Consider the following 13462-nt stretch of genomic DNA (forward strand, 5'->3'; position numbering starts at 1 on the left):
TGGTCAAAAGCACATAAGCCTAACTAAACGTACTCAAAAGAAAATTAGACCAGGTCTAGGCAGGTTATCACTCCTCCTACTCATGGAAAATTTACTATGTAGATTAGAAAGTGGAGAAATGTATTTCTCTAGGGAAGAAAATTTTGCTTCTGATCTCATTCACCAAACCTACAGTTTATTCTAAGTAGTCACCCTACTATTATTTCCCAAGCAAAAGTCATCAACCTGTGCAAAATCTGCTACCATGCAAATTACTTGCTGACTATACGCACATGCAACTTCTGCAATGGGAGAAAGATGGAGACTAGTAACAGCTGTTGTCTCTGGGGTCTAAGTGAGGAGACTTTTCCGTACCGTATATTGCACAAGGCCTTACATTATCCAACATACACACAGGGTCTCTCTAGACAGGTCTCCTATTTCTCTCACCTCCTTTGCTCACTGACAACAACCAGCCTCTGGGCCTTTGCACTTTCTACTCTTCATAGCCACATTACTCCACTCGTTTTTATTTTGTTTAGGTTTCACTCAAACACATCATAAGTGAGGCTTTCCCTCACCACTCTATGCAAAAAAAAAAAAAAACTTACTCCCTTCCAGCACTTATCTTCCATCCTCTTTATTCTGCTTAACTTTTTCTCAGTAGCAATACCACACTTTGGCATGCTATATATTTACTTGCTCTCCCAACTAAAATGTAAACACCATAAAGACAAGTATTAGTTCTATTTGGTTTATTGTTGTACTCTAAAACATGGTACATAGTAGGCTCTCCAATTTTACTGAATGAATAAAAATATTTTACTTCTTCAATGAAGAGTTGTATTTTAGAAAATGAATCAACTATTTTTTTTCCCCTACGCTTTTTTTTTCTAATTGTGATCTTAGGCCCATGAATTAGGGCCTGCTTTTTTTTTTTGTAGCCTTATCTGGAAACCCTGGTAGTGTAGTGGTTAAGTGCTATGGCCACTAACCAAAGGGTCAGCAGTTCGAATCCGCCAGGCACTCCTTGGAAACTCTATGGGGCAGTTCTACTCTGTTCTATCAAGTCACTATGTGTCAGAATTGACTCAGCGGCACCGGGTTTGGGTGTTTTGGTTTGGTAGCCTTATCTGCTGATTTGGCTGACCTTCAGCAGAGTAGACATTCAAGTTGCCAACCCTGTCCTGGTTTACAAAATAGTCAATGGAAAGAGGGGTTAAAGAACTTCCCCCGTTCCAACAAAGAAGCAGTGGAAAGAAATCAGATTGGCATCCATTTCTCTTTTAAAATAGAATACTCTATTTTAAGTGTGCTGAATATACACCAGCTACTTTATTTCAATGAGATTTACTTCACTTGCAATGAAATGGGAACTGCAGGTGCTTTGATAAAGTATTGAAAGGTTGACCTAGTTTCTATAAACAATGTGTTATGTCCTCAACTATCAGAATATATTTTGGTTTCTTAAAATATAAGTTCACTAGAACAAAAATTTTTTTCCCTCCACAATGAGACCTCCCAATGAAATGCCACATACCAACGTAGAACAAACAACACAGGAAAAGCACTTAAAAAATTGCTCATTTACTCTGGGAAAGTAAATTTATTTTCTCCAGTGTCAACTGAACAAAAATGAGTACTTTATTAGTAAATGTGAATGAGATCTGAAAATCAAAAAGATAAAAACTAATCTGAATTACTAGAAGCGCTCAATCTTCCTGGATTACGACTGTTGTAATCCTAATCTAGTTCTAATTGAGTAAACCAAAAGCAGTACGCTAATATTTATACTTTTAGCACATGAGTGCAAGTTATTCTAGAATACGAATCAGAAACATCTCCCATGTTAAGTGTTGGCAAGGCAAAGCAATATCCATGAAGACCATCAAACCACGGGGAAAAAGGAATAGGGAAGACAAAGCCCAATCCACGGGGAAAAAAGAATAGGCAAGACAAAGCCAGGCAGAGAACAGGCAAGCAAATGAAAAGGAGAAAATGTAGGAAAATCAGTAGAGTGAAATGTGGGTAACAAAAGGTGGGGAGTCAGGTAAGGGGAGTCTATGGTAGGATGATACGGAATGCCAACGGAAATTCGTTTAAATACTATTTAGAACACTACTTTCACAGGTTACTGAAAGGCGGGCAAAAACGGAGACTGGAAGAAACCAACAAGTTTCCAGGCAAGGTTGCATCTAACACATATTTAGTTCCCACAGGTCATGGTTTGGCTTTTCCACATATAAGAACAGAACCCTTTCTTAGAAGCACCCTCCTCACAGGAAGCATTCATAACTCAGAATTTCTATATCTCCCAGTTTTACAGATGTCCATAAAGAAGGGCTGCAAAAAGAATGATATTTCCTGAACACAAAAGAGGGGGGCTTATTTCAAGAAAAGGGCAATAAAACCTGCCTTCATTTCTATGTAATTGTTTCCTTTACAACCATCCATAACTGAATGTTACCTTATAAAACCCTGGTTGGACAGAGAGACTTCAAAGTAAAGAATCTCGTTCAAAGTTAAGAATAATAAACCCAACCCAAATAAATACTTTTTCAATTCATTCTCTGTGAAAATTAGGGAACGTTTACCCTTCAGATGCTCGAATTCTGTTCTATTAAAAAAAAAAAAAACCGTTGCCATCGAGTCAATTCCGACTCATAGCGCCCTATAGGACAGAGTAGAACTGTCCCATAGTGTTTCCAAAGGAGCACCTGGTGGATTCAAACTGCTGACCCTTTCGTTAGCAGCTGTAGCCCTCAACCACTATGCCACCAGTGTTTCCTCCGTCTCTTATATTTCTGTTTTTTTCCTAAAATATCAAGTCTCTAAAGAAATTACTGTAAGATTGTCAAGATCTGCCGCCTGTTTCTCTTCCCTCTACTCACACTGCACTTTAAGTTATCCATTCCCATACCACCCTTGTTTTGAACAACCCTACCCATACAACTCCCCAAAGATGTCTATTGCTAAATTTAGCTTATACACCAAACAAGCCCATTTATTCTGCAATACAATCGTCTATATTTATCATAGAATTTCAGGTTTTAAGAAATCTTAAGACACTTAGTCCAACAGACAAATGATGACTTAATTCTTTTAAAGCATCCATCCTAACACCAAACACTTAGAAGGTATTAGTAGGAGCTGGGCACTGTTCAATGAATTTCACATTTATTAAGTCACTTAATCTTCACAAAAATCCTATGAGATAGGTTAATATTATTACGGCCATTTTACAGACAAGTAAATGAAACAGTTTTCCCAAGGCTACACAGCTAGTAAGCAGCAGAGGAAGATTTGAACGCAGGCAGTCTGGCTAAAGCATCCATGTTCTTAACTACTGCCTTGCCTCTCCATGTTCGTGGAACTCTCAGAAAGTCTGTTTGGTCAGCATATTGACCAAAAAAAAAAAAAAAAAATAGAGTAATAAAGCACGCATGGCAAAATGTTAACAATTGGTATCTAGGTAAATGACGGGTACACAGGAGTTACTGTGCTGGTCTTGCAATCTTTCTTATTATAAGTTTGAAATTTTCAAAATAAAAAGTTAAAAACTGCCTTTATCATCATACAATGGAGCACGTTTTGTGAAAGTAATGACCAAATTACCTATTGCTGGCCAGCAAAGAGGGCTTTAAGATAAGAAAACTCTGAGTCCTTATAATGCACCCCCATAACTGACACCTAAGTCGTCCACACCACTCCAGTCAGAGTAAAAGGCTCACTGGAGAGAAAGTAACCTGGAAGGGGGGCGGGGGGAGAGGACACTGTCCCTGAATCAAAATAGTGAATATGGGCCCCATTCTCAGTGCAAAATGTTTAATAATGAACAACATGCAATTCGAAGTAGAACTGGGAAAAATTACTTCCAAAAGGTACATTACACAACTAAATACAAATCAACCCACACTCTTATTTCCCCTTGATAGTTCTACCAGAACAGTAGCTCTTCCCTTCCTACAATCTCCCTGTCAGGCGCTATCGGTGCTCTATTGGAAACCTTGGAGGCGGCTGCATTTATGCAGAGCGATCCCTATTTCCGCTTCATGTGATATTTAATCCCCACTGACAGGGAACAGAACATGAAAGAATATTTGTAATTATTCACATCCTGATTACCCACAGTTAATTCCTTTATGTAAGTTTCTTATTACCATTACACTAAATTACCCACGAAAAATAATTTGGGTTCTTAAACTCATAAACTTCCCATACACTTCGTGAACAAAATCTCCTGAAGCTTCATGGCTCTATCGGGAACAAAAAAATACAATGATAACCAAACATATTTTCTTTGAAACACTGATGTTCAAAACTATCATCTCGAACTCATGTTTTTATTAACAAGTGTAAAAAACACTTTCAACACAGCGCTGAGAGCAACACTTCCATGCTGCCACCTAATATGTTCTTGGCGACCAGTACCTCTCCTGTAGAAAATGGATACATTTAAGGTTTTCACGGGTTCAATGATCCAGTAAGGTATGCTGACCACTTCCTTTATTGGACCTGAGCCAACTAGGATTCTCACTGTTTACACTATTCTTTGGACTGCTTCTCCTGAAAGGAAGCAGGATTGAGGACAAATTAAATTTTTCAGTTTATCAATAATTTCCAGAAACTTTGCTCAAAAAATAGAAGGGAGGAGACGTGTGAAAGAAAGGCTGAAACTACAGACTAAAGCAAAAGTTTCAAAATTACAAGTTTATTAATCTATATTGTTTTGCTTCCCAATCTCAACTTCCTTTCAGCCTTGACCCACAAAAATCTCTGATTCTCATCAAGTGCCTTATTTAACCAAGGCTTACTAAGCACTTCGCTTAGTGTACCAGACGTTAAGATAGGTGCTAAAAGGATACAGAGATAACACAGTACCTACACTCAAGCGGAAGCCCTGGTGGCATTGTGGTTAAGTGCTACAGCTGCTAACCAAAGGGTCGGCAGTTCGAATCCACCAGGTGCTCCTTGGAAACTACGGGGCAGTCTTACCCCGTCCTATAGATAGGGTCGCTATGAGTCGGAATCGGAATCGACTCAACGGCACTGGGTTTGGCTTTTTTTTTTTTTTTTTTTTACACTCCAGTAGCTCACATTATAGTAGAAAAGTCAAAAATGAGTAGACAATTATAATACAGTACAATACATACACTACCTGAACTACCTGCTATAAGACTCTCCTAGCAAATTGGCAAAATCGTTCCAAACCACATGCCTGAAAATCCTCTGAAAAAAGAAAACTCCATCGATGATCAAATGACTTTGAGGCATATCTGGGGAGTTTAAGAAATTAGGACAGTAATGGTACATATTTGGAAAGATCTGTTCCAAAAAAATGAAATAATATCCACTCCAGCATATCTAGCCGCCATAGGCTTTAAGGAAAACAGATCTTTTACATACATTACCCCAACCTGGAAGACTAGCAAAGACTAGCAAGGGCTCATTTTAGTTCTGGCTGTTTTTTCCATTCTCTCTAGAGAATGGCAATGTATTAGTGGTTAAGTCCATGGACTTTGTAAAGATTTTCAACAAACGTCAAGTTTCTCTGAGGCTCAGTTTTCTTAAAAAACGGATGTTGTAGGGAATTAATAGTACATGTAAAATGCTAGCCATAGTTCTTCAAAAAAAAAAAAAAAAAAGGTGGGTAGGTTAGTAACGGGATCATCAGGTACCAAAATAGAAGGCAATAAATTATACGGAGGTAATCATTTTGTTATTCCAACTGATAGTGATCTATGTTTAATTTATCTGTATCCATCCTATCTCACCACCCCTAGAGAGCAAATACCTCATATACCTAAGGCTGGATTGAAATTGCTTGGAGTTTTGTTTGTTTTTTTAATAGGTCTCCCATAGTCCCAATTTTGTGCTAGCTGAGAGATCATGTTCTCGTCTGACTCTCCATAAATGGAACCCTAAGAAAGAAACTAGAACTCTCACCTCCCAGAAGGCACCCATCCCACTGGAACACATGTAACAAAGGAACCAACAGTCTATAGGAGTCAAACGAGGAAAGGACAATCTGCATAACTCATATTTGTCTTCATTCTTACCCCAAAAGCAAAACGAGGAGCAAAACAAAACAAACGCATGTGTGTGTGTGTGTATATATATATATATATATATACATGTAAAAGATTTACTTATCCCCACCCCATACTATATTTCCCGAAAGAACTAATGGAAGTGAGGTAAAAGATAAATATTCCCTCTTATCACCCAAAAGGCTCTATACTACACACCAGTCAAAGCAAAGCCTTCAGTTGGTAGAAACGGTTCTGGACGCTTGTTATCTAGGATACTCCATACAAAGCCCAGTATTTAAAGCCAGACCCAAATCACCACCACTCAGTCATCCAGAACCTATTTTCAAACTGCCTTTGTACTCCTTCAGATTCCCTCATCCCTCCCCCTAAAGGCTGAGTGGGAAACCGACACTCTGGCAGCAACATGACCAACCTTCCAAAGACCAACAAGAAACCTCCCTAGGCTGGTGTCAAGGCAAAGAGAACACTGGAAAGAAAATTTAGAAAATATTAAACAAGAACTCCAGCCCAACAGATTGTACACGTTGTCTTTTTTTTTTTAACTGCACTTGGTACAATTATGAGATCGAGGCATTAAACCTTTGCTATAGTCCTTGTGTAGATTGTATCAAAAAGAGGAACAAAGTTCTGTTTCCTCTGAAACCACAACGTTAGAAGGATGAGTCATCTTTCAAGAAATACCCTCATTCTATTAAAAAGAAATCCAAGGAAGTGTTCTAGAATTGGGAAGCAGGGGGTAGAATCAGGGAATTATTAAAGATACATGCCAGCTTAAAGCTAATGAGCAGTTTACACATTAAGGCCCATCTTGTTACCATTAGAGCAGTATCTATTCCAGCTGTAATTTTCAGACTGATTAGCATTTTCAGAGACAGAAGGAAGAGAACGTCCCACTTTTCAGCTGTTCATGAGCTACCTATATAACTCTCTAGAACCAGTATTTTTGTAAGAATATATTTGCAAAAACAAAACAAATCCTAAGATTAAGTATAAGAAAGCAGACATGGGCCTTCAGCTCTTACACATTTCTGATTTCATGGTAAATTAACCAGACAAAAAACTCACCTCCAAAAAACAACTTTCTGTTTGGTTTAAAAACAAATTCTCCTTGGGCTTTCTCAAATGCATTTTAAACACTAAAGTTTGTTTAAGTGGTTTCTCTTAATCTAACCTTATTTAATCCGTTGCCCTCTCAGAGAGCACAAAGCTGAAAATACTTTCAGGTGTGTTGTTACTTTACTCAGGTGAACTAAAAGGCATGATTAGAATTTCCTTATCCCTTTAAGCACATATACCAAACGTTTATCGTATTTGCAGATTTAACATACAACACCTCCACAAATCTCTGCCATCAAAGGAGTTGTAGGAGGAAGGCGGGGATGGCAATTCAGTTAACATGGAACCATTTGTTTTCTTTTATAAGGCAAAACAGGGAGGCTCCGTCTAGCAGGAGTAAGGCTCCCACCCACCGCACCTGGAAAAGTAAAAGGCGGATCCACCCAGGAACAGCAGGGCAGAAACCGATCTGGGCCGTTCAAACTCTCCGGGGAGAAAACACCACCATTTATACTGCAAAGCTCCCTGCAACTTTCCACTTCCACAAATTCAACGATAAAAGAACAAAAAAAGAAGTTCTGAAACATATGAAGAACCATCTGTAAAACTAGCTCCCAACCCGGACAAATTCCTTTCCCAACCCACACGCAACATGCCAAAAAACCAATTTTTGGTTTGGGCTCTGAGCACAGAACTATGTTAGCTAAATCCAGAAAAAAAAAAAATACAAAATCAAAGAACACACAAAAATGTAAATTTACAGAACTGCTCTTACCCCTCTGGATCTAGAGTCTCCTTGTATTAGAGAGACCTAGAAGTTTGTTTCCAGGTCTTGCATATTTTGCCTTTTTTTAATATTACTAAAATACTAAAATCTCCCAAAGTACTGAAGGTAGAAAGAAAAAGATAATTGCTTAAAAGTCACCCCTCAGCATAGCAGACTCGCTCTCATTTTTAAATTCCCTCTGGTTACCATAAAACAAAAATTCGACTGGTTTATCCTCCGTTCCCCTTCTGTAACACATTTTTGTTTTAAAAGGCACACACCTCAAACGTGGACTTCTATAAACCAATCCTTTAAGAAAGAAACCCAAGGCTTCGCCAATGTGCTGAGAAAGACAAATCCAGGAAGGCAGTTGATTTTTCGCCACCTCTTCCTCCTTTCAGGATCTTTCCTGCTCTTCTTTCTCTCTCTCCCTCTCTCTCTTTTTTTTTCTCTCAGATCCAACACCTAAAATGGAAGTTGCACCCAGCCAAAGGCAAGGGAGCCTGGGTGGTGACAAACTGATCTGGCAGCCCTACCCCCTCGCTTTCCTAAGTGATGTCAGCCCCTGAGAACTTCCAATAGGAGCCAGGCATAAATCAGGGAGCTGACCTTATCCAATAGGAAACTTTATTATAGGAAATTAAAAAAAGAGAGAGAGGAGGAGAGAAAGAGACAGGGGGAAGTTATACATATATATATATATTTAAAGCAGAGACTATACAATCTCCGAGGAATTACTGCAGAGCTTCGGGGGGGCGGGGGGCGAGGGAACAAGGGCTTCTAAGAATGGCACATCCAAGCCAGTTATCTTTGATGGTTGGGTTCTTGCTCCCTCTCCCTTCCTTTCCAGGTGGGGAAACAGAAAAGAGCTGATTTTATTTGCCTGCTGGTGTTTCATTTGTTGCTTTCTACCTCAAAGAAAGACCGGAAGGGAAGGAGAGACAAATCCTCACAACAGGACTACTGTGTGCCAATGGGATGGGGAGGGGATATCTGGGAGGTAAACTCTCAATTTCAATGTTTTGGTTTAATTGCATTAGAGCTAATTAGAAAAAAATAAATGCTTGGGCTTGTTAACAGTGTTTAGTCTCTACAGTTTCAACTAGAAGGGCGCTGAATCCACTGGGCTGCTAAGTAATATCACTGTGTTCCCATTTGACCCCAAATCAAAATAATATGGGTTTGAGAGGAAAAGTAAACGGAATCCAATACTGAGCAATATATTTAGAGGGAATACAGCATGTATAAGGAAGACCAAGAGTCTCACGTGAAGAAAATTCTATTTCAGTGTGAACTCCAAGCTCAAGATGATGTTCATACATTGTCTTTTGACACTTGACCTGAATAAAGGACTATAGGGGTATTCCTCTTCTGAGTTAAGAGATATTCTTAATATGTCCTTAGACTGTAAGACCATGAAGGGCAAGGGCTGAATTTTTTTTTAAATATGCTTGACAAAGATTAGTATTTTACCATCATTCAGTGACTAAAGATGAATTAAGATTTCCTTTTTCTTTCTTACTGAAGAATCTCAAACTCTGCCCTGTAGACTGCTGCCAAATTAATCTTTTTCATAAAGTTTTCACAATCTATAATAGTGGTTAAGAGCATAGGTTCTGCAGTTAGACCACCTAGCTTCAAGGTCTATCTCTGTAAGTACACGTATTTACTCGACTAAGTGTACTGCTATGTGACCTTGGACGTGTTAGATAATCTCTCTGAGCCTCAGTTTCCTTAACTATAAAATGGGGATAATAACTGTATATCTCTCACAGGATTACTGTGAGAGTTAAAGTTCTTAAACAATGTATGGCATATAGTATAAACTCATTAAGAATGAGTTATTATTATTACCCTGTCCAAAAACTTTCAATGGCTTACCATTGCCCAATAATAGCAACCAATGATTGACAGTCTATCATGTAAGAGGCACTTTGCACTCATTGTCTCGAATGTCTAAAACAGCACAATGGAGATAGTATTACCTCCATTTTATAGATAAGAAATCAAGGCTTAGCAAGGTTAAGCAACTTGCCTGAGCTCATGTGGTGAAGAAGTGAACCCCTCATCAATCTGACTCCAAAGCTGTGCTCTTTCCATCACCTTACACTGTCCTAAGGATAAAGGCCAAATTCCTCATCTGCTTTCATGGTATCACATTTATTCTTTCAATACATTAAAGTAACACTATTAACTATGATCTGACCTTTCCTTATCTGTCTAAACAGGAATTCCACTCCCCCTCAGCATGACTGTGCCCTTCTAATCAAGCTGATGTAGTCATTAGCTAACTCCCCCCCCCCCCATATTTGGTATAGATTCTCATAAACCAAAAACCCACTGCTGTCAAGTTGATTGCAACTCGTAGTGCCCCACAAGGTTTCCAAGGGGCAATTGGTGGATTCAAACCATTGACCTTTTGGTTAGCTCTTAACCACTGTGCCACTACAGACCCTCATATTTGGCCTGTAGTGGCCCAAAACGATTTCTTTCAGAAGTGTTGGAAGATCAACCATGCATCACAGCACTTGTTTGACGAGCTTTAAACAAAGAATAGTAGGAAATGAGTACATTATAACAAAGAATAAATAGTCCTTAACACATAATCTAAGAATCTTCTCTCATATCTTCTACCTCTAAACCAAAAAAAGAAACACATCCACTGTCTTCAAGTCAATTGCAACTCATAGCAACCCTAGAGGACAGAGTAGAACTGCCCCACAGGGTTTTCAAGGCTGTAAATCTTTACAGAAGCAGACTGCCACATTTTTCTCCTGAGGAGCGGCTAGTGGGTTCAAACTGCCAACCTTCTGGTTAGCAGCTGAGTGCTTTAACCACTGCGCCACACGGGCCCCACTTCTACCTCTACTCTCCATCTATTCCTGGTTCTCTATAAACCAAAACCTGTTGCCATTGGGTCGATTCTGACTCACAGTGACCCTACAGGACAGAGTAGAACTGCCCCATACAGTTTCCAAGGAGCACCTGGTGGATTCAAACTGCTGACCTTTTGGTTAGCAGCCACAGCACTTAACACTACACCACCAGGGTTTCCTGGTCCTCTATAGCAAGTTCCAAAGCCAAAGATGATAATCAAAGGAAACAATCAGAAAGAGAAATGTTTGTTTATTCATTGGTTCCTAGATGACAGCCATATTCTATACAGAATTTTCTAGAGCTTGATTAAAAAAAAAAAACCCAAACCCACTACCATTAATTCTGACTCACAGCGACCCTATACCCACTCCACTGCAGTTGAGTCGATTCCGACTCATAGTGACCCCATAGGACACAGTAGAACTGCCCCATAGAGTATCCAAGGAGCGCCTGGTAGATTTGAACTGCTGACCTCTTGGTTAGCAGCCATAGCACTTAACCACTATGCGACCAGGGTTTCCCAGTGACCCTATAGGACAGAGTAAAACTGCTCCACAGGGTTTCCAAGGAGCAGCTGGTGGATTTGAACTGCTGACCTTTTGGTTAGTAGCCCAGCTCACTGTCGAGACGGATTAGTCTTGTTTACTTCTTACACATGTCATTACTCAAAACTTTCAAGTATTTTGTCTTTTTTTTCCATGTTTTTATGTGTGTGTGAATGCATGAGTATGTTTTCTTGTCTCTCCCCCAAAAGATGAGTCCATAAAGACACGGCCACTGTCCTTCTTGTTCATGGTATATCCCTAGAGCTCAGCCTTATATCTCATATTTAGCAGTAGCTGAATGAGTGAATGAGATCTCTTTTGCTTACTAGTTGTATAATTCTGGACAAGTCATTTAGTATTAATAAATTTGTACATAACATTCAAAATGAAATGATACACAAATCAAAAAAGATAATTAAATGGTAAAATTTAAATTTATTTGAAACAGCCATCTTCAAATAAAGCATCACGAGTATTAATACTCACTGACTGAGGGAAAAATTATTTACACTCAGTTAATAGGAAATAAAAAGACTAGTTCCACTTGGGTTATTTTGAGCAGCTACTTTGAGTCGGGTACTCTTCTAGATGTGGAGAATGATAAGATAGGCAAGTTTCCTGCTCTCTTAAATCTTACATTCTGGGGTGGGGGGTGCTGTGAAGAGAAGATTAATAAGTAAGATAATGTCGAATGGAATGCTATGCAGAAATTTAAAACAGATTGATGAGAATCTGTTGGGAATGTGAATGACTTGGGGCTTACTCTAGATTGGCTGTCAGAGACAAACTCTGAAAGGGTGACATTTAGGTTGAAATTTGAGTGATAAATACAGGTCAACCACTAGAAGAAAAATATGAGCAGTAAGCAGAGGTAACTGCTAATGACAAATCCCTGCAGTGTGGGGCTGAAACATACTAGGCCAGGCAGAGCATGTTGGAAATGAGGACGGGGGAGAAGTGGGATCAGAATATGAAGCAGCGAAAACAAGAGAGACCCTTAACGAGATGGATTGACATAGTGGTTTCCACAATGGGCTCAAGCATAACAAAGATTGTGAGGATGGCATTGGACTGAGCGGTGTTTCGTTCAGCTGTACATAGGGTCACTATGAGTCGAAACTGACTCCACGGCACCTAACAACAACAACATGGGTCAGAGGAGAAGTCCTGGTGGTACAATGGTTAAGTGCTCGGCCACTAACAAAAAGGATGGCAATTCAAACCCACCAGCCCCTCCTCCAGAGAAAGATGTGGCAGTCTGGTTCCATACATATTACAGCCTTGGAAACCCTATGTGACAGTTCTACTCTGTCCTATAGGGTCACTGTGAGTTGGAATCAATTCCACTGCAATGGGCTACAACAGGCTATGATCCAACTCACATTTTGAAAAGATTTGGCTGCTTATATAACAAGTTAAAGAGGGTCAAAAGTGAAAGTAAGTCAGCTAGTTCAAAGGCTGTTGCAGTGGTCAAGTTACAGAGATAGGGAAGTAGATGAAGGTGGTAGCAGTCAAAACAGAGGCAAGACAATGGGTTTGAGGATATGTTTTAGAGACACAGGGTTGTTTTTTGTTTGTGGATTTTTTTTTCTTTCTTTCTTTTTGCATGCTTTGCTTTGCGTTGCTTTGCTTTGTTTTTAAAGCATGAAATATTACATTCAGTGCTTGGTTTTACAACCCTCAAAGTTTAACTTCCCCACCTACCACCATCACCACATACACACACACACACACACAAAAAAAAAAATACCCTAAAATGGTGAAAAATTAGGGAAGAACTGAGAGAGATTTAAATTATTGTATCATGCAAAGTGCTGTGCTATGCTGAATCTACTTCTAAAACTATAAATATCAAGGAAGAGAGATGAAAACAAAATCAACTCCACAGAAACACTGGCCATCCACACGAAGGAAAACAAAATATTTTTACTCCTTTCTACCCTCTGGTGGCTACACGTTATCATCCAAAGTTTGTCATTCTTGAAGCTCTGGAATGGCCATTGATCGTTTCCCTTAGAAATTCTACTAATACAAAATTTAGCTACAGTGGTGGAGGATTAAAAAAAGAAAGAAAAAAAAAGGGATTCTTCCCCACTTCTTGAAAATTAATTTCATCCTGATGACAATATATTTCTGAGGGGATATAGTATACCTATTTTTTCTTACCACTTCCACAGACTCACCTA

General features: G+C 39.2%; 1 protein-coding gene across 6 annotated transcripts in view; it reads right to left on the bottom strand.

Moving 5' to 3' along the window:
- CTNND1 (catenin delta 1) overlaps positions 1 to 8373 on the bottom strand; it is a 45955-nt gene extending 37582 nt beyond the window's left edge. For all 6 annotated transcript variants that reach the window (XM_023540547.2, XM_023540544.2, XM_023540546.2 and 3 more), the window contains exon 1: positions 8136 to 8373. The gene's annotated coding sequence lies outside the window, so the exon portion shown is untranslated. The remainder of the gene's footprint in view (positions 1 to 8135) is intronic.
- Between the last annotated feature and the right edge of the window lie 5089 nt (positions 8374 to 13462).

The sequence above is a fragment of the Loxodonta africana genome, chromosome 7 (genome assembly GCF_030014295.1).
Source record: "Loxodonta africana isolate mLoxAfr1 chromosome 7, mLoxAfr1.hap2, whole genome shotgun sequence".
Lineage (NCBI taxonomy): Eukaryota > Metazoa > Chordata > Mammalia > Proboscidea > Elephantidae > Loxodonta > Loxodonta africana.